Source organism: Stegodyphus dumicola, chromosome 7 (assembly GCF_044657685.1).
Source record: "Stegodyphus dumicola isolate Sdum_Otavi_A_Nest chromosome 7, ASM4465768v1".
In the NCBI taxonomy this organism is placed as follows: Eukaryota; Metazoa; Arthropoda; class Arachnida; order Araneae; family Eresidae; genus Stegodyphus; species Stegodyphus dumicola.
This window is the reverse complement of record NC_140774.1, coordinates 207,351,662-207,372,004: the sequence shown is the minus strand read 5'-3', so window position 1 is coordinate 207,372,004 and position 20,343 is coordinate 207,351,662. Positions and strand designations below refer to the sequence as shown.

Sequence of the window (20,343 nt, the reverse complement as noted above, 5' to 3'; positions counted from 1 at the left end):
GATGAGTGTTCTTAAACGTATACTCTAATATTTCAAGTCTCGTAAACTAGCGTTAGTCCTGCATATACTCTTAATATTTTCTAGTCTCATCTTCAAGTGTTCGCTACCAGTAACCAGTTCAATATGCCAAGCAGATATAAAATGGTGCTCCGTGTAAAAGTGAACCGCACATGTTTTTCAATGAACACAGTTTTCAACTCAACACGAGTGAGTACAATGAACGTGACAAGCAAATATTAAATAGGAACTCTGGAAATATGTGAATAGCACATAGGATGCACATTAATATACCCAGTTGATATTGTTCGTTTTAATGCATCAGAATAACTTCTTATATCCAAACTCTACAGTCAACATTCTCTATAAACTCACAATCACAATGCATAAAACACTGCTAAAATACTCATTCAGCACAGGGTTTCTTTAATAACCCATCTTCCAGAGTAACTTATAAATTTCGCTACAATTTTTAATACTCCACGGAAAATTTTGGCTGGGCCTAGTGATAATAGAATGCTCCATCAATTGAGTCATACAACAGGAGGTACAGCAACTGAGCTGGTGGTAAGTAAGTAAGCGTACACTCTCTCTAGGGTAGAAATTTCTTCTTTTTATGGGATCAGATGAGTACCGGTCACTCGCTGAAATAAACCGGTTCTTATTTATAACTTACAACTCACTAATAATAACCTTGATGAAAAAATTCGAGAAAAAATGTAACTTTATTCGGGTACAGTATTATATTTTAATTACGCTAAAGCCCTCCAGGAATATCTGCCTAAAGAGAGTGATGCCTTCGTGGAGGATTTTCGAAGTAAAACTGGTTCGTATACATGTTACACATCAGGAAAAGCACGAAAACGTCATGCAGCCAGCCCGTTTGCCGGGATTCCAACCTACTAATGTTCAGCGACTTTACTGCTCGGCCAAGTTAGGCATAGATATTTTCAGAGAATTTCTTTGCTCCTGATTTTATTTATTGAGATGATGGTAAAGCCTTGAGGGCTATCTATCTAAGGGAAGGATGCCTTCATATAGAGGACTTTCTAAGGGAAACTGGCTCGTATACACATTTCAAATGGTGAAAGCCACGAAATGACTCATGCAGCCAATCCATTTGCGGAATTTGAACATCGTATCGAACTACCAGTGTTCAGCGACTTTATCGCTCGGCCGCTGGTGGGCTGTTTGCTCCTGAAGAGAAGAGACTTGTGTCCGATGCTTTCAAAATCAACAGAGTTATTGAAAATCTACATCAAACTAAGGCTGAGTTTGCACCTAATATGTATAACTGAAATTTCAAATTAAAATTACAAACCACGATGTTTGGCGACATTTTGTTGTTTGGCAATTTTTATAATGCCTTTTAAATTGTTTTGGCAGCTTTATTTTTTGTTTGAGGAATTTATTTCAGTTTAAAAAATTATCCTACAATTATCTAATTATTATAATTCATATTAATATAATTATTGATCATAATAGTGATGTATTTACAGCAATGAAAATATTACTCATCTTAATTTTTGCTCAAACTCAGTCTTGAGAATTTTAGATTAAATACTGGAAAATTGCCGCGAATTCGCAAACAGATGTTTTGAACAGATACAATCGAAATTTATTAATATTTTAAATCTGTGCGTTAGCCATTTTTTTGTATGGTTGGAAAGTGCTTTCAAGCATCAAAATTCTAAGTAATAACTTCCATTATTGAGATTTTCAAGGAAGCGAGCAGAATACAGTCACTTGAAAAAAAAAAAAAAGACTTATGCGAGATTATCGCTTAAAATGCACAAAATGGTTTTTACAATCAATGTCATTTTAGGCTGCAGTTTTATTAATTAAAATAAAAATACTAAATTTCAATTTCCTTTTTCTGAATTTTTCATATTTTTAGCAAAAAAAGATGCAAAATCTTACTGCGGTATGCTTCGGCTGAAATTTTTAAGAGTCTGCATGAGATTATTCTCTCTTTATAGATGCACATAATCATTTTTACAATCAATGTTATTGCGATGTTGAGATTTTCTGTATTTAAACAAAAATGTTAGTTTTCAGCTTTCAATTACTGATTCAGATTTTTACAGCAACAAATGAAAACTTTTATTGCAGTGGCTTTCCATAATCCAAGCAGAATAAAGCTGCTTAAAAATGAGAGACCCACGTGAAATTATCGCTCGAAATGCTAAAAATCATTTTTCTAATCAATGCCACCCTCACGTTGAAGTTGTACTAAATTTAAATAAAAAAGTTATATTTCAAATTTAAAACACTTCGATTTCTAAATTTTAAACATTTCTATTGCTTAGAAATGCAAAAATTAAATGTGTAAAATAAAAGATACATATAAAAATATTTCAGTAGTTTTAATCGCATCACAAATACCTTTTCTGCCCCCCCCCCACTTTTACGGTCGGGAAGAAATCAAAGTGAAATTATGTTTACAAATTATGTTTCAGTGACTTGTTTTATTTTCCCATGTCTTATTTCCTATAGCAGGTAACAATCAAATCCTAAAAACACTTACAGATATGATAGGACATAACACTGTTCTCTCTACCAAGAATCCATTCCTTGTTCCTATCTATAGGCTTGCTGGTGGGAGCGAAGACGATGATCAGATAACGTTGCAATAAACTCCTGCACAATTCATCCCGGTTGACCATTTCATGGAACTGAAATGAAATGAAGAGCAATTTCTTAGATCATTTGAAAAAGTAAAAGCCGGAGAACGTGTCACATCTCCTTTAAACGAAATGATTTGAATAGTCACAAATGCAGATTCTCTTTTGAAACGAATCAAATTATAGAATTTTTTTTTTTTTACTTCCAACCGCAGCGTACAAACAGAACAAAACAAAACAGAATGCACACAAAACAAACAGGATATTGTACAAACAATGCAATAGAATGCAGTATTGTGCAAACAGAACTCAGTGAACATATAATGTTAAAAGCCAATATCTCATCATTTGCCCTCCTAGTGCTCCAGTAACTTTGTTGTTGTTACTTATGCTCACTTGTCTGACTGTAAAATCAGCCCAAACCCACAAAATTCCTCTTGGCAAGGAGTGCAAGATACGCCTGTCGTTGGCAACAGCATTGAGCACCTTACAGGTGACGGTGCTATTTAGCTCAGTTCCACCCCCCATATTGATGGAGAGCACCCCGGGGGGTCTCCATTCCTCTTCCCTTCCACCAAACCGCTTGTCGCATATTTAAAAAGCAGCCATGCGTTTACAAACATCTATACATCTTTTCATTTCGTCCTGACCTGCTTTCATCTCATTTTTAAGAGATTTCATCTCTTCCTTAATGGATTCCTGGCCCAATTTCATTTCTCCTTTGAGGGATTCCTGGCCCAATTTCATTTCTTCTTTAAAAGATGTTTGGCCAGCTTCCATCTTTTCTTGGAAAGCAGCAAAATCAGTAATGAGCTGTCTCAATTGTTCTTCCATCCCTCTTGTTATTGGCATTCAAATCCCACTTCTGACACCAAAAATTGTTGCGTGCGTACGGGCTCGTTATGAAATGAATGCACAAGTCCGATGAAAAATGAACAAAAATTTATTATTATCACAACAAAAATGCTTAAATTTTCTCAAATTATCATGCAGTATTACAATATCTCACAGTAGTTATCTTTTAACTACTCAAATATCCAATAGAACGTAATTCAAAACAGCTAAAGAACGCTAATCCGCGAATTCGCTACAATCAACAAGAGCAGTTTTCTAAACAACAACAAACTAAGCAAGCAACTACTACGAACTGAGATGTTTTCCTCCTTTTATAAGATTTTAAAATCACGCGCTAGAATTTTCCAGTACTTTCTCGAAATCAAAAAGAGATATTTATTTATTAAATGCACATGCTCTTGTATTTTTAATTTTCAGGCATAGCCTTTTCTTAATATTCGTCATGCGCTGCACTGCACGGGGAATAAAACAATTTAATTTATAATTCTACTAACATTAGCTATTTCTATACCAAATCCGTAACAATATGTAATATGTTGTACTTTAAATGCGACATGGTGTATGAACCAAAGTATTATTGTATGGCAATGTACTATCTGCCAAGCCTCTTGTATGGCACTGTATTTCAATCAGCGACTGGTGTTAAGGCCTCTCACCCTTTCCCATACCATCTTGGATGCTCTGGACAAGGGGAATGCTAATTAATTGTAGATGTGCGGTGCTTGTCACCTCAGAGGCTCCATGCAGCACCGGGCACATTACGATAGGGGTCCTGTCCATTTTTCATTTGAGCCACAGCTGGGCAGTTTGGGTTAGTAAAAATACCAGAACAATAGAAGTGGCATGCCCAGTGCTTAAATTGTGGCGGAGCCCAGCTCCGGTGCTTCTAAATTTTTAAGATAAATTACAATTGTAGCCAGAACACACCGGAGCCCTAAATAAGATGAGCTCCAGTACTACTTTTATAAAACTAAACCACAATTTCAAGGACAAAAATTAGAATTCCTAACGTTTTAGTTTAACAATAAGCAGATCTTGCAATACTCTATTTCCCTAGAAATACGAGCTCATGAGAACATGAGACGTTCAAGTAAAGTCCTCTCACTCACAACTCACATGTGGAAACCTTTCCGTTTAAGAAGGGCAATAAATTTGGGGGAGTTTGTTTAGGAACGCGTACATTTCTCGCCATGCCATCTTATCTAGTGCATTCTTATCGATGCTTACAGCTAGTTACCCTTCCAGGAAAGAAAATTTGTGTTCTTAAATGTGCATTAAGTGACAGCGAGTACAGTAAGGGGAAATACTGAGATAAACTGCTCAAGCACATCCTACACATCGTCTTCTCAGAGTATCCACTAATGTAACCAAATACGGAGGTGCAAAAAGCGTAACCAGCAACTTCGCATTCATTCTTAACAGATTCAGACTCATTTTACCCCTGACATACATCGCTTGATGGCTATAATTGTTGGCTTTAGTTTTTCCTTATGCAAATTTTGATCGGAGTTCAATCGGTGGTAAGCTAACGTGGTTGCCGCTGATTGGCCGAGTATTATATGTACGCCGGTATTGGCGAATGAGTTATAATGAGTTAGCATAATGCTAGTTTTCTTTCACTCAAATGATTTTAAATGTAAAGGCTACAGTACTAACTTATTTTATTTTAATTTATGGAATAAAGCATGAATTTTATTTAGATTAGTCTTAGCTTTATTTAAGGGAAGCAAAATATGATTTGCATTTATCTCCACTGCCATAAGGGTTATGGGCCCAGAGCCAACAGCTAACCTGTTACCCAGTTCAACTCAGCATTGAATGAATGTAGATGAAGAGGGCCGTTATCCATGAAAAGAAGCTGACCTGTCTTAGAAGTTTGTTCAAGTCGTTGTGCTCACGCTTAATTGAAGATGTCATTACTACCTGAAAGTTTTGAGCTGCTAAACCATGACAACTGGGATCGATGGAAAGTCGATATTAAAATGCTGGTACTGGATAGAAATTGTTGGATCTTCATAGAGGATGAAGAAGAAGAATTAGATAAAAGTACAACAAGACGTGAAAAGCAGGAATTCACACTGAGAGAGAACAGAGCCTCCACTACATTATATTATGGAATTAAAACTGAGTTCAGGCCGCTGATACAAGAATGCTCAAGTGGTAAAGAAGCATGGGAAGTTCTACAGAAGCAATTCGAACTCAAAACAAAAAGAAAGGATAATTCAGTTACTGGATGAATTTTTTAGCATTAGATATACCCCAAATGAAGAAATAGGATTATTCATCGCGAGGATAAAAATGACTGCAAAGTTGGCTGAAGCTGCACACAACTTGCCAGATCTTTTTAAAGGATTTCAGGCAATAAGGAGATTACCCAAGGAATACGCCGGCATTGTACAGTTGATCTAAGGTGGAAGGACGAAGATTTTACGCTGGAAAGAATTGCTGAAGAACTGGTAAGGGAAGAAAGCCGACTTATGGTAAATGCTGATTTAGAAGACAGCAAGGTAAGCGTGTTCAATACTATTAGTTCAAATGCAGGGAAAGATACGCAGGGAAATGGGGAACAAATTCAGAGAAATGGGGAATATGAGAATAGGACCTTGTTTCATTGTCATAAATTTGGACACTTAATCGCTCAATGTGAAGAAAATGTAAGTAAAAATCAGAAATTTAAAATAGACGATAATAATGGACAGTTTAAAGATAAAGAATTAATGTTAGTAGAAAATTATGTAACAACTACAGATAAAGGAGGTAACGCAGGTAAATTTAATTGGGTCGTAGATACTGCAGCTACAACTCATTTCTGTAATAATAGAAATTTAATGACAAATTTTGAAGAAATAGATGATATACGTATGTCTTTAGCTGTAGGAAATTCTGAAACTAAAGTACAAGGAAAGGGTACCGTCAAATTTGCAGTAAAAGTAGGCAATCGAATAAATTGGATTGAGTTAGATAATGTGTTATATAATCCAAATCTAAAAAGAAATTTACTATCGGGAGCAAGGTTAGAAAAGGCAGGTGTTCATTTTGTGATTTCAAAAGGGAAGATGTGGATATATTTTAATAATTGGGATAGATTATGCTACGCTAAACGATATGACGGACTTTATCACGTAAAACCATTTAGATATGCAACAGATAAAAAGGAAGCTGGTTACGGTACAGAAATTGGAAAGTTAAATAAAGTAGACAATACGATGCTATGGCTTCGGAGATTTAGCCACGTAAATTTTGATTATGTTAAGAATACTAGTAAGAATCAAAGCGTGAAATGGTTACCAGAAATTGAAAAACCAATGGAGAGGTGTGAACCGTGTATTATTGCTAAATCTAGTAGAATAACTTTTAAAACTGTTCCGAAGAGATCAAATAAACCATTGCAGTCGGTTTATTTAGACGTTTGTGGCCCACTCCCAGTTTCATCTAACGGTGGGAGTAAATATTTCCTCACTATTGTGGATGACTATAGTAGATTAGTAACAGTGTATTGTATGAAAAAAAATTAATCATTCTACAACTTTAAGAATTATCATAGGCAAATGGAAAGACTGACGAATAGGAAATTAATAAGTATACGCACCGATAACGGTGAGGAATTCTGCAACAGGCAATTCGAAGGGTACTTAGCCGAAAATGGAATTAGTGTTGAACGCACAAACGCGTACAGCCCAGAAGAGAACAGTGTGTGTGAACATTTTAACCGAACGGCATTAGATGCAGTTAAAGATATGCTTAATGATGGTAAAATGGGAAAAGAATGGTGGGCAGAAGCTCTTGGCTGTTTCATACATACATGGAACAGAGTATGTCATAAAAGCAACCGAACCCCTTATGAAATGTTTCTAAATAGAAAACCCAATGTTGTTTATTTTAAAATATTTGGTAGTTGGCATGCGAAAACAGATTAGAAATTACAAATGAGAAAATAAATTACAAATGAGGTGCAAAGAAGAAATCATGGTAGGATATGTGAAGGAAACTATGGGTTATAGGATATGGCTACCAGAAGAACGCAGATTAATAGAAACCTGTAATGTGAAGTTCGTTGAAAAATTGAATTTGATGATACTTTGATTTCTGTTCCAGGATGCCATTTGCTTCCTGGAACAGAAATCAGACAAAAACTGGGATCGATGGAAAGTCGATATTAAAATGCTGGTACTGGATAGAAATTGTTGGATCTTCATAGAGGACGAAGAAGAAGAATTAGATAAAAGTACAACAAGACATGAAAAGCAGGAATTCACATTGAGAGAGAACAGAGCCTTCACTACATTATATTATGGAATTAAAACTGAGTTCAGGCTGCTGATACAAGAATGCTCAAGTGGTAAAGAAGCATGGGAAGTTCTACAGAAGCAATTCAAACTCAAAACAAAAAGCAAGGATAATTCAGTTACTGGATGAATTTTTTAGCATTAGATATACCCCAGACAAAAACTAAGTTTAAAAGACTAGAGGAACCTGAGCTATTAGCAGAATCAGATGAAGAACAGGAAACTTCTAGAGAAGAAATAAAGTTCTCAGATGATAAATTTACCCCGAAAGAAGAATCAGACTTAAACTGGCAAAGAAAAGCAGTTAAAAGGCCAGACGGAAGATGTACAGACATATATTATTATGTAGAGGGAACAGACACCCGTTTTAGATCCTATAATGATATTGAAATGTATTGTGAGGCAAGAAATATTAAATTTGAAAAAGATAAGTTTGGTTTTATTGGAAAAAAACGAATACTCGGGTTAATTTATTATTTATTAATTTTGTAGAAAAGGAGACTAGCTCCGTGTCTGAAGAGGCAAATTCCGTAGAAATTGTTATATCACAAAATTTTAAAGAAGCACGAAAATCAGTAAATGCCGAAGAATGGGATAAGGCAATGAAAGAAGAAATTGACACAATGAAGAAAAGAAAGGTTTGGGAATTAGTCGAAAAGCCAGAAAATAAAACTATGCTAGGAAACAAATTGTTCTATATGCTAAAAAGAAATGAAAAGAATCAAGTGGTTAGATACAAAGCACAGGGATTCAGGCAGAAAAGAGGTGAAGATTTTCATGACGTTTACAGTCCTGTAGTAAATTTTTCAATCATAAGAATATTTTTCACTATACTGGTATGTTTATATATGGATGGACTAATTGTCAGTTAAATGTAAAGAATGCATATTTATATGCAAACCTAAATGAAAATTATATATGACCTAACCAAAGGGATTTATTGAAGAGGAAAATAAAGTGTGTTTATTACACAAGGCCATTTACGGTCTACATCAAAGCGGCCATGAATGGTTTTGTGAATTTGAAAGTACTTTAGAAAATCTACATTTTAAGAAAATACAATGGTGTAATTGTGTTTATAAAAGTTCAGATGTAACTCTCTTGTTATATGTAGATGATATTGTGATTTTTAGTACAGATCAATATGGTATAAAGTAATTTCACAGCTGAGTAAGTTTTTTGATCTTAAAGTATTAGGCAAAGCTGAAATGTTACTTAGAATTGAATTCTTAGAGAACGAGAATGAGGTTTTTATATATCAGCAAAAATATATAGAAGAAACTTTTGAAAAATTTAAACATTTTCTGATACCAATAACTTCACTTCCCATAGATAAAGGCATTATTCTTACCAAATTAGATTGTCCATCTACAAGTGCAGAAATTGCGGAAATGCATACATTACCCTTTAGAAATCTGTTGGGATGTTTAGTTCTTGTAGCTAACAGGACAAGGCCTGATATTACATATGCAGTGAATATCTTATCACAGTTTCAGGAGAATCCTGGAATTAGGCATTGGGAAGCATTGTTGAAATTGCTTGGTTATCTCAATAGTACTAAATTATATAAATTAAACTTATCGAAGATTAAACATCTAAATTTATATTGTTATTCAGATGCTGATTATACAAGTAATAGGAATGACAACTTGTCATTCCTATTATATTTATATTATATTTAGATGGAGTACTGGTAATCTGGAAAACTGTTAAACAAAAAAGTGTAAGTTTATCAACCATGGAAGCGGGGTATATCGCCTTATCTAAAGCAGCGAAGGAATTAATGTGGACAAAAAATGTCTTACAAGATGAAATTTTAAAGTTTAATTTAAGAGAATATAAACTATTTTGTGATAACAAGTCTGCCATTGATTTTTCTAGATCGCCAATAGAAAATCGCCAAACTAAGCAGAGAGACATAAAATATCACTTTATTAGAAGACTAGTAAATGATGGAGTGTTTGACCTTGAATTTATCACCAGTAAATTAAATACTGCGGACTTATTTACAAAAGCGGCGACTGCTGTTAATTTAAGGAAGTTTTGTTTAGATGTTTTCAGTGTTTAAAGACAATAAGTGCTTTCATATAATAGAATTGAACTATGAACTTCTGTAATTCTGTGTAAGTTTTGTTTTTCTATTTGCATGAGGAAAACAGGGCCGTTTGTTGGCTTTAATTTTTCCTTATGCAAATTTTGATCGGAGGTCAATCGGTGGTAAGCTAACATGGTTGCTGCTGATTGGCCAATGACGTCAAGATCTGCGGGTTGGTCGAGTATTATATGTACGTCGGTATCAGCGAATGTGTGTTTTTATGAGTTAGCATAATGCTAGTTTTCTTTCACTCAAATGATTTTAAATGTAAAGGCTACAGTGTTAGCTTATTTTAGTTTACGGAATAAAGCATGAATTTTATTTAGATTAGTCTTAGCTTTAAGGGAAGCAAAATATGCTTTGCATTTATCGCCACTGCCAACACTACATATATATAAAGAAGAATGTTTGTGTATTTGTTCGCAATTAACTCAGCTACTACTATAGCTATCGTCACTAAGCTTTCTACAGTTCTTTTTTGGGTCCTGAGAAAGGTCGACATCCACTGCCTCCCCAAAAATAGCTAAAATCTGAGATATTAATTAATTCTGAAAACTCTAATTTTCGACCTCATTTTTTCGAGTAGGAACAATCTCGCACGTTGGAGATAAAAATCTGCTTTCTTTCGAGAAGTGTTGTCACTGCTTGCTTTCAAATGGTAGAGTTTGTTAAAAAAAAATTTGTAAGTTTTACGATGAAATAAAAATAGCTTTGCTCAACATTAAATACATTTGCTAGCTTTCAAATCGCAGTTTGTTAGTCAAAAATGTGTAAGCGTTACAATATATATATATAAAGAAGAATGTCTGTGTGTGTGTGTGTTTGTTTGTTCGCATTATTGACTTCTAATAAATTATGATAAACTTTTTGTCACATTTAATGGACTGAAATTGAATATAGGTGACATATTGGACGGAACTTGAGCTTTTACGACCTTTTGATTAGAAAGACGAAAATCATTAAAAACTGTGTGCGATTGTTGCCAATATAATGGGAGAGAATTAGTTTATTTTTCTACAGAAATTTATATTATTCTAAATTTACAAGATACATTATTCTAAATTTAACTTAACTGGCATCGGATACTTCCTCTAGTAAGTAAATAAATAAAAATGACTCATTTATAGTTTTGATCTCTGAAAGAACATGCATAATATGTAAAAAATGCTTTTTTCTCGAAAACGTCTTAGAATAGACTGCTGTTAGTAATTAAAAAGATGTAGAAAGGAAGACAAAATCTTCTCAAACCTCTTTGAGTCAAGCAGAATAAAATATTATGGTAGAATTAAAATATTCTCTCGAGAGGCAATATAAGTGGATAGCTATCTTGGTTAATTCTGACTGCTCTGGTTCATTAAGCCTAATTAGCAAATTCTGTGTTAGGTTTTTGACAAGTGAATGTCAAGCTACTAATTTCTTTTAAATAATGGCCTTCCTTTTTCTTTCCGACATTGAGTTGGAGTTAGATATTTTTCTTAATTATTGGTCAAACAGTTGATTCGAAAAAGAAAACTGAACCAGGAGTTTTATTGCCATCTTGGGGCACGTGAGTGAAAAAGCGTTACTACTATTTTTTTTTTTTTTTTTTTTTTTTTTTTTTTTTTAAACTGAGGAGGAAGGGAAGTAAATATAAAAATTTAAAAATCTGGAAGCTTTCAGATTTTGCATTACTCCCAAAAGGGCGTTTTTTAAAGTTTTTGTGTGTTACCATTATTTATTAAATATGTTCTTTATAATATAAACAAATTCCAAATTTGGGTATAAAACAAATTCCAAATTTATTCTTCCAGATCCCCATATAGGAATGGAAGACTACGTTATTCAAAATTGGATGTCTCTAGGTACCGTTGTTTTATCACAATGCCAGAAACATACATACATTTGTGCAGATTCGTCATTATTTAATTTTTTTTAAATATAATACAGGGCTCTAATATTTGGTGGCAACAATTTGAAAAGTGATATGCTGTTTATAGTGAATCAACACAAAAATGCCAAAAACGAAATGAATGGCCCTCCTCGGTAAATTCCCCTTTGGGACAATAAAATGAAATAAAACTGAAAGTGTTCAGATTTTAAAGTCACACAAGAGAGTTTATTAAGATTTTCTACACACTCGCTGAGTTCGCAGCTTATTAGTCTGCTCTTGAACTCACTTACATAATTTGTTTTGTTATACACATTGCTTTCTTCGCTTTTACTCCGTGTAAAATTCAATGGTAAAATGACAAAAGTATTATTTTACATTTAATGCAGCATATCTTTAGAATTTCCAATACAGTAACAAGTATTGTTATGCAGTTTCATATTTTTTTCAGTCTTTAATCAGTTCATCATATTAGTATTCAGTTTTGATAGCAAGATGGCTTACAAAACATTTTTTTAACATTTTGTTATTAACATTGTGTTATATTGCTATGTGCTAACAATATTGTTAATTTTTTCTTATTGTTGTGTATTAACCTTATCTATTAAATATAAGGTTCTTCACACTTCACCACATAAAATTCAATACCAACGGCAAAATCACTAAATATTTAAAAACAGCATACTTTTAAATTGGTGATACAATGGAAGAAGACACCATGCATATTTTTATATTTGCTATACTACTTCTATAAAAACTAGTTATCATGAAAAGTTAGAGTCGAATTTGTTTATTAAAATTGAAAGATAAATAACTTCCACTTTGCTGAATGGCAACAGCTTCGCACGCTGGAGACAAAAATATTTAGTTTCGAAGTTTCGCCGTAGGTTCCGTGGTTTCAAATCAATGAGTTCGTTAATGAAAAATTTTAAATTTTAAATGAAAAGTTTTTTAAAATATGAAATAAATAATAAAACAAATTTGAAATTCAAAAATCGGGCGTTCAGGTGCGAATGTTTGCATGCAGGACTACGCTATTCAAAATTTGCAAAAACATATGCTAGTATGCAGCTTTTAAAAATGTGACATTTTTCTGAAGTGTAAGCAGCGTAATTGGGAAGAAAGCAATGCTTAATAACAAAGCTTTAAAAATGGATAACTAGTAGCGAGTGCAAGACTAGATTAATAGACTACAAGCTGAGAGAAAGCACAGAAAACCTTAGCAAATTCATTTAAGCGACCGTAAAAATATTAAACCTTACCGAATTTTAATTTCTTCTAAATATATAAAAAAATTTTACACAAGAAGTGCAATATAAAAATGTAAAAGGCAGGAACACAAGAAAACACAACCACGAAAATTACAAAGCACTTAAAACTTCCTCAGAAGATATGTGTTACGTACGAGCCGCTTGCAAAATTTGAAAGCTTTTAATATTCGCTTTAATAAAGTGAAAACTTGATTGTGTTTGCATAGAACCGCTGAAATGCCATACGTTTCATTTTGAAATAACTATCAAAGAAAAACTGATCGCATTGAAGAAGGATTGGTTTCGAACAACAAACATCATTAACATTTCCCTTTTTCTTACCTAGTAGAAGCAGACTTCAGATAAGTCAATAATTTACCGTAGAAACCAAGAAACTATCATGTTAAGCAATTTTATGCTAAATATTTAAAATATTACATCAATACCTCAAGCGCAGCCATCGCGGTAATAAAAATTGAGCCATTGTGCAAATAAAATCTGTGATTCTGTTTCTGAAAACTTGTGTATATTTGTAAAATCAAAAACAATAACAATACAAAAAATAATAAGGCAAGAACCTAGTAAACCATTTTTCATATTCTAATTATTAAGTTATTTATGTGCCATAATTTTTATTACATTTATGTGGTATGCTGTATATTATAGAGAAGAATATAAGGGGTTTGCAGAAGAAAACCATACTTTTAAAAGCAGTTGTACAAGTAACAAGTAAAAGGTCATTCTTTCATGGTCAAGACAACAACAATAAGTAAAAGCTGGAAAGCCTTTTAATATTAAAACATATTTTTATTTTTACTTATTACGTGCTCCGCCTTTAGGCATTACACGGAAATGAAGGAATGCCCTGTGGAGGTCATTTTAAGGGAAACTGGCTCGTATCTGCCTTATGCATGGGGAAAACCACGAAAACGACTGGGCAGCTAGCCCGTTTGCTGGGAATCAAACTCCGAAATGAATTACCAGAGTTCAGTGGCTTTTACTGCTCGGCTGCTGGTGGGCCTCTGAACATACTAAGAAGGGTTTTTATGAATTTCAAGAAGAGTTATTCTAGTCTTTTTTTATTCAAGAGAAAATTACTCAACTTCTTTCTATGAATATTTCATGAATCACTCGAATATTTAACTTTTTTAATCAATAACTGGATCTAAATTTTAAAAGTTTAAATAAAACACATCTCCCTATTCGAATGAAACTAAGAAATATTTATCGTAATTTAAATTCTCTCAAAAATTAATAAAGTCTTAAATTTCACTGAGTGGTTAATCTAATATAAATGTACTATGACAAAACAATTAATCTACTAAACAAATTAATGTATCATTTAGGAAACGCCTTTTTCATGAAATAAGCTTTTATTTGACTTAAATTTATTTTTAAATCTAATGAGAATATCTTATTTAATTTAAAAAAGGCTCAATAAATATTATTTCCATTTTCAAAGCTGTACCAATACTCCTTTTGACTATTTAATTCCTGATCTTATTTTTAAAAATTATTTGCTATTACAAATGAATTTCTTATGACGTATTTTTCTTTTTAAATATTTCAAATGAAATTTTATACATTATGTGAAAAAGCATTTTTTTTTTTTTTTTTTAATCAATGGATTTCTTCAAAAGCCCATAAATTGCATTTAAATGTGCTCGTGAAACTCTTGTATACTGTAAAATTTATTTTGGTTAGCTTTAATTATCTCATTCATTAATTAAAGGGAAATACATATTATTAATCTACTTGGTTCTATACATTTACAAATGTACACAGTTGTATATTAAGAATTTAATTTCTTAATAATAGGAAAAGTGTTAAAAATTAATATTTAATAATAATGGCACCTGGTGTCAAAACCTGAAGTATTCCTACAGAAAAAATTTCAGTCAAATGTAAATTGCTTTTCATTTGCTATATGAGATTTTTACATAGTAAATAATAAATTGCAATTTATTAAACAGAATGATTTAATGATTTGTAATTATGATTACAAATAATAATCATGCAATTATGATTAAAAATCATTAAATAATCCATAATTAAATGGAAATCATTAAATCATACATAATTAAATGGATTAATAAAATATGTAATTTAATGATTATTTAATAATAAAATGTAATTTATATTAAAGAGCATTATTTCATAAACAGGATTTTGACTTAAATGTTCACAAACTTCCCTTAGAAAAGGCTTTACTTATAAAATTACCCAGAAAAGCTACCTTATCTGAGAAGATTTTCAATAAATCTCTATCGATTTTGAGGGCGATCAGGCACAGTCCCTCATCTTCAGGAGTAAAACATTTTTGCGAACATCTCGCTATCTTAAAAATAGCTCTATAAGTCTAAACTGCGTCCTTCAAATTAATCATGCGATCTTACATAACACTTAATGTAGATGCCTCTTGCGAAATCAAAAAGATTGTAAATCAATAGCAATAATAATAAATAATTGTAAATCGAAACTTTTTCTAATTCAAACTGAAACTTTTGACTCCCTTCCTTCTTCCTCTGAATCTTTCTAGCTTTCATCCTAGCAAGACGCTGCTGCAATCATCTAGACTCGCTTTTATTGCCATTGTATCATGTATTGATTAGTGCTCCCTGCTGATGAAAAGTCAATATGGCTGCTCTCTGTGTTATTTTCCCAACATCAGTAGGATCAACAAGATTAATATTATCTCCTGCTTTCCAAAGTATGAAAAATGAGCTCTTGAATAATTTGACCAAGGACTCTTTTTATTGCTAGATTTTACTCAGATAAATACTACAAATGGAAGGATGAATTGATTAAAATTCAGGAAATTTAGTGGTACGGAGGATGCAGAAATCAGTACTCCCAATAATCATAACTCATTATAGCAGCTGAAAGGAAACTGAATGTTACCTGCTATTGTTTTTGTGAGTCAGACAAACTTCGGATGGCAGTCATGGGTACAAAAGTCCACCTGTGGTTTCAAGGTCTATGCTAGAGTGTTGCACTGGCATGTAAATATTGTCATTTCAGTCTCTCTCCAACTGTTAATTGGTGAGAAATCTTGAACATGCATTGTGCAAAGCAGGAGTTGAACATCCTGTGTATAAAGAATATGTAGGGCAATGTGAGGAACATTGGTTTGCCCATTGTTCTATTGAAAGGAGAGGGGACAGAAGCCCTGGATATATTCATAGCCATGGGCATTAAAACCTCAGTAATATGATAGTGACTGGTAAGAGTACCAGATATGCACACTACAGGTAAACAGGATGTGCATCCAGTGCACCTCATACTGTTGCTGGGCCAGCATAATGATGAAAAATGCAAGCTTCGAATATGCATTCTCCACACATGGATATGACTATCACAACATTCTAAAAGAAAAGTGGGACTTATTCGAAAAGGTGACATCACACTTTTCATGAACCTGTGTTTGGCGCTGAACACACCATCAAAGGCATTGATTCCTGTGTCAGAGTGTGAAAGAAAGCTGAAGTAATGCTCACTTTACAAATAATCTACAATGCTTCAGATGCCATTGAGCCATACTTGATGTTAAGCGATATATCCAGTTTCCTATAAAAAAATTCCTAACAGTCATGTGGGCAAGATATCTGTCATTTGGGGCAATAGTGAGAGAAGACCAATGAGATTCTCAGGCCAATCTCTGTGGTTCTCCTGGAGTTATTAACTGCAAAGGCTAGCAAAAATCATTAGACCAAAATGATTAGCAGTTGGGATACACAGTAATTCACAATACTGAGTCCCCTTGCAACTGAATTCTGAGACATGTTAGTATGAATTGCTTCTTGTCTTATGAGACATTACATGACCCCCAACCTTCAAAATAACAAGTAAACATAATGTATGGATGAAAAACTGGCATTTTAGTCTGCCTTTTTAAATTACTTTGTAGTGTTATTTACTCTTTCATATAATGTACACATGCTGTGGAATACTGAACATTTGCATATCCCAGCATGTTCTACTTTTTATGCAAATTTCAGATTTGATGTATGATTCTGTCATGGTGTAATGATTCAAATGGCCAACAGCTACAAATAACAGTTCATTACATATAAATTTTACAACCTTGGTAAGCATTTCCAGATAAAAAATCTTCATCTGAAGAAAATACAAATTGCTGTTCCTCGAGCAGTGTTTTTTTCAGTGCCTTTTGATATTAGACAATGATCAAACTATTGAATACACTGAAAACAATACATTCAATACAAAAGCTCTGAAAAGGACTCAGTAGTGAATGGCATTAATTGATTGCAAAAGATGCTTCCTGACCCAGTTAAAGCAACACCTCTAACAGTTTAGAAACTCAACAAATTAAAAACAGCTTAGGAAATTATTTAGGACATTACTACTTAAATAATTATTTAACTCATAATTATTAATTTAATGCAATTCTAATTCTAGAAAAGACTGGTCCAAATTCTAGAACCAAGTGCTTTTGTTAGATCAAATTGAGTCGATTTTATGTCAATTTTCGGCAATGACTCCCCAAGTCTCTGGGCTCATTCCAATGAAGGCCAGGAAAACACTAAAATTATCATAAAAGGCACAAGGATTTTTATGTGCTGTAAGTTTTAGAAATTATATTAAGAAGTGGAATATTCCACAGATATACTTTACACTTATTGTTTTGGGCAGTATGCTAATATCCCATGTTACGATTGCCCTGTTTGTTAGTGATAAAGAATGAAAAAAAAAAAAAAAAATTGTGCTAAGTTTAAAGCTTATTTTAAAATAAGTTTCATTTCTCAGCTTGATGTGTAATTAATTTAGTCACCGTTATGGATTTAAGCACCCAGCAAGTATCTGACCTTTGGAGGGTAAGAAAAAGTTTATTTTGAATGTAGTAGTTGATTAAAATTGGCAAAATTGATTCATAGCTGTAATCAGAAAGAAAATAAATATTGGAAATCAAAGGAAAAAACTTGTTTTCCTATTTGGGTAAGAAAATGTTCAACACATTGCAGAAAAATGTGTGTAGCTACTAAACATATTTTCCTGATAAATGAGCAAGAGCAAAAAATTACTTCTTTGTGTTTATTATGAATGTGCGAAATGTGAAAAAATGAACACGTGAAAAAAAATGTGTGTAGCTACTAAACATATTTTCCTGATAAATGAGCAAGAGCAAAAAATTACTTCTTTGTGTTTATTACTATGTGATTTTATGAATTAAGAAATGTGAAATATTATTAAATTACTTCAAACACTACTTTCTACCCTAAATCTGGTTTACTAATTTTAAAGATAATATTTATTACTTTTCAATCCTCTTCAGCTCCAATATGTGTCTCCTACTAACAAGAAATTAGCCACCCCTTTTTACTGCATTGTCTTCTTCATATAAATGCAATTTTATATACTAATTCCAGCTATTACATTATAAAGAATTTAGTCTACGGAAAAGTCACTTCATGTTCTCATTATGCTGCCAGAGTATAACTTTGAAATTTTAAATGAAAAAACTGAGAATGCAAATGTCCTTTTAAAACAAATGCTAACAAAATGCAAAAAAGAAAACTCTATTATAATACAGAAATAAAAAAACTGCAAGTAACTTCTTTTCTTGATATTTTCTGTCACATTGCAAATATTAAGTAAATCTTTCATTTTCTAAAGTATTAATCCTAGAAATGATTTCCAGTTACAGAAGTTTTTAAAATAAGATAGAGAAAGTTATTGAAATAAATTCAATTATGTATATCAAAGAAGTCTATAAATATAAAATCAAATATTGTATATGGTATCGGTAGCACAAAAATTCCAAGTAAAATATTCATTATGCCTAATCATGTATATATGCATGTATGTAGGTGGGTACCTATATATTTATTTAAACACATAAATATGGCTGACAAATTCACAAAAATATTCAAGAATGAATTTTCTGACTTAGATACCATTTCAATGCTTAAATTTTCAAACAAATTTAGGGAGCATTTAAAAGACAAAAATGCTTGTTCGGCAATTAATGGTTCTATATTATAAAATGGTATCATATGTTATGAAATTTGTAGCTTGCCCACTGAATTCTTACATCACATAGAATTCAATAGTAGATTCACATTTAGAATTCTCAATAGTGTGTTAAATGTTGCCATAAATTTTCCTACTTTCTATTGTCATTTCTGAATTCATCATATCAATGCATAGCTTTCTTAACAAAATGACCTGCACAACTATCTTTGTCTTTTTAACTTTATTATTAAGCATCCCTTTCTTTGCACTTACCCCACACAAAATTCAATAACAAAATCACAAAATTTTTAAAAACAGCATATCATTAGGATTCCTGATATAGTATTAAGTGTTGCCAAAATATTTTTTTTAATTCCCTATATCATTTCTTTCAAAATAATACATAACAATAACATTTAGAGGCAGTATCATTTTATTTGAAAAGTAATGTGAACATAAAAGTGGTGCGGAGAAGAATGAGAAGCGAGCACATCTGGCGATAGTAAAAAATTAAAAATAGAAACATCTACATAAACCTACCATCCCAGAGTTCAGTTTTTACTATAAAAATAACCATTTCTCTCATAAAATGAGTCAATGGTTAATAATTTAACTTAAATGGGCAACACAATACCTAACAGAACTTAAAAATACACTCAATTTTCTCACCTCAGAGTATGGCCCAAACCACCAGTTTGTAGGATCAAGTTCCTTGCTCTCAAATCATCCAATAACTCAAATGCATTGATTTCAGAACCATCAATAGAAATGTCATCATCTAATGCAGGCATCTTCAAAGAAACCTGATGGTTGCCACCAACGACTTCCAGTTGATGCCATTCTCAGGAAGAACTATAGGATAAACATGAGCATGAGAATAATTCAGTTCATGTAGTAGATGCCATTGTATGCCTGAGAAATGAGCAAAATAATTGAAAATTTTAAAAAATTAATAAAAAGTGATATAACTAAATATTACTGAAATAGTGAAACCATTTTAATGCATTAAAATATTTTTTGTGCGTATGTGTGTACTTATAAATATTTATGGGGCAAGAAAATAAAAATTCAGCACTAGAAATTGATGGATGATTGTCAATCAAATGGTAACTTTAATGTACATTTTAAATTGCAACAATGTAGTGTTCAGTTAATGAAGCAAAGAGAACTTGAATGATTCTTCTTTTTAGTGGCAACCAAATTGCTGATAAAAAATCTGAAATTTTAACAACTGTTTCTATGCAGTGGTTTTATTGTTATATATAAATACCAGCATTTAGTTACTTTCTTCAAGTGTCTTCTCATAACAATGAAGCAGGAAATGAAATAAGAACTGGATAATAACAAAAGCCTTCATATGCAGAAAAGGTTTCATTCACCTTTTTTGTATATTATA

The 20,343-nt window shown here is 32.4% G+C and overlaps 1 protein-coding gene and 1 long non-coding RNA gene across 10 annotated transcripts in view; one reads left to right on the top strand and one right to left on the bottom strand.

Annotated features, from left to right (window-relative positions):
* Positions 1–20,343, top strand: part of LOC146996616 (inositol polyphosphate-5-phosphatase A-like) — a 206,280-nt gene that overhangs the window by 55,600 nt on the left and 130,337 nt on the right. The window lies entirely within an intron of this gene.
* The window catches only part of LOC146996617 (uncharacterized), a 48,704-nt gene that overhangs the window by 5,827 nt on the left and 22,534 nt on the right, over positions 1–20,343 (bottom strand). For 4 of the 9 annotated variants that reach the window (XR_015042343.1, XR_015042336.1, XR_015042339.1 and 1 more), the window contains 2 exons: positions 19,617–19,799; positions 2,525–2,672 (listed from right to left, as the gene is read on the bottom strand). This is a non-coding gene — a long non-coding RNA (uncharacterized LOC146996617). Of the gene's footprint in view, positions 1–2,524; positions 2,673–9,166; positions 9,266–19,616; positions 19,860–20,343 lie in introns of all 9 variants that reach the window. The other 5 variants (XR_015042337.1, XR_015042340.1, XR_015042341.1 and 2 more) reach the window with 4 other exon arrangements.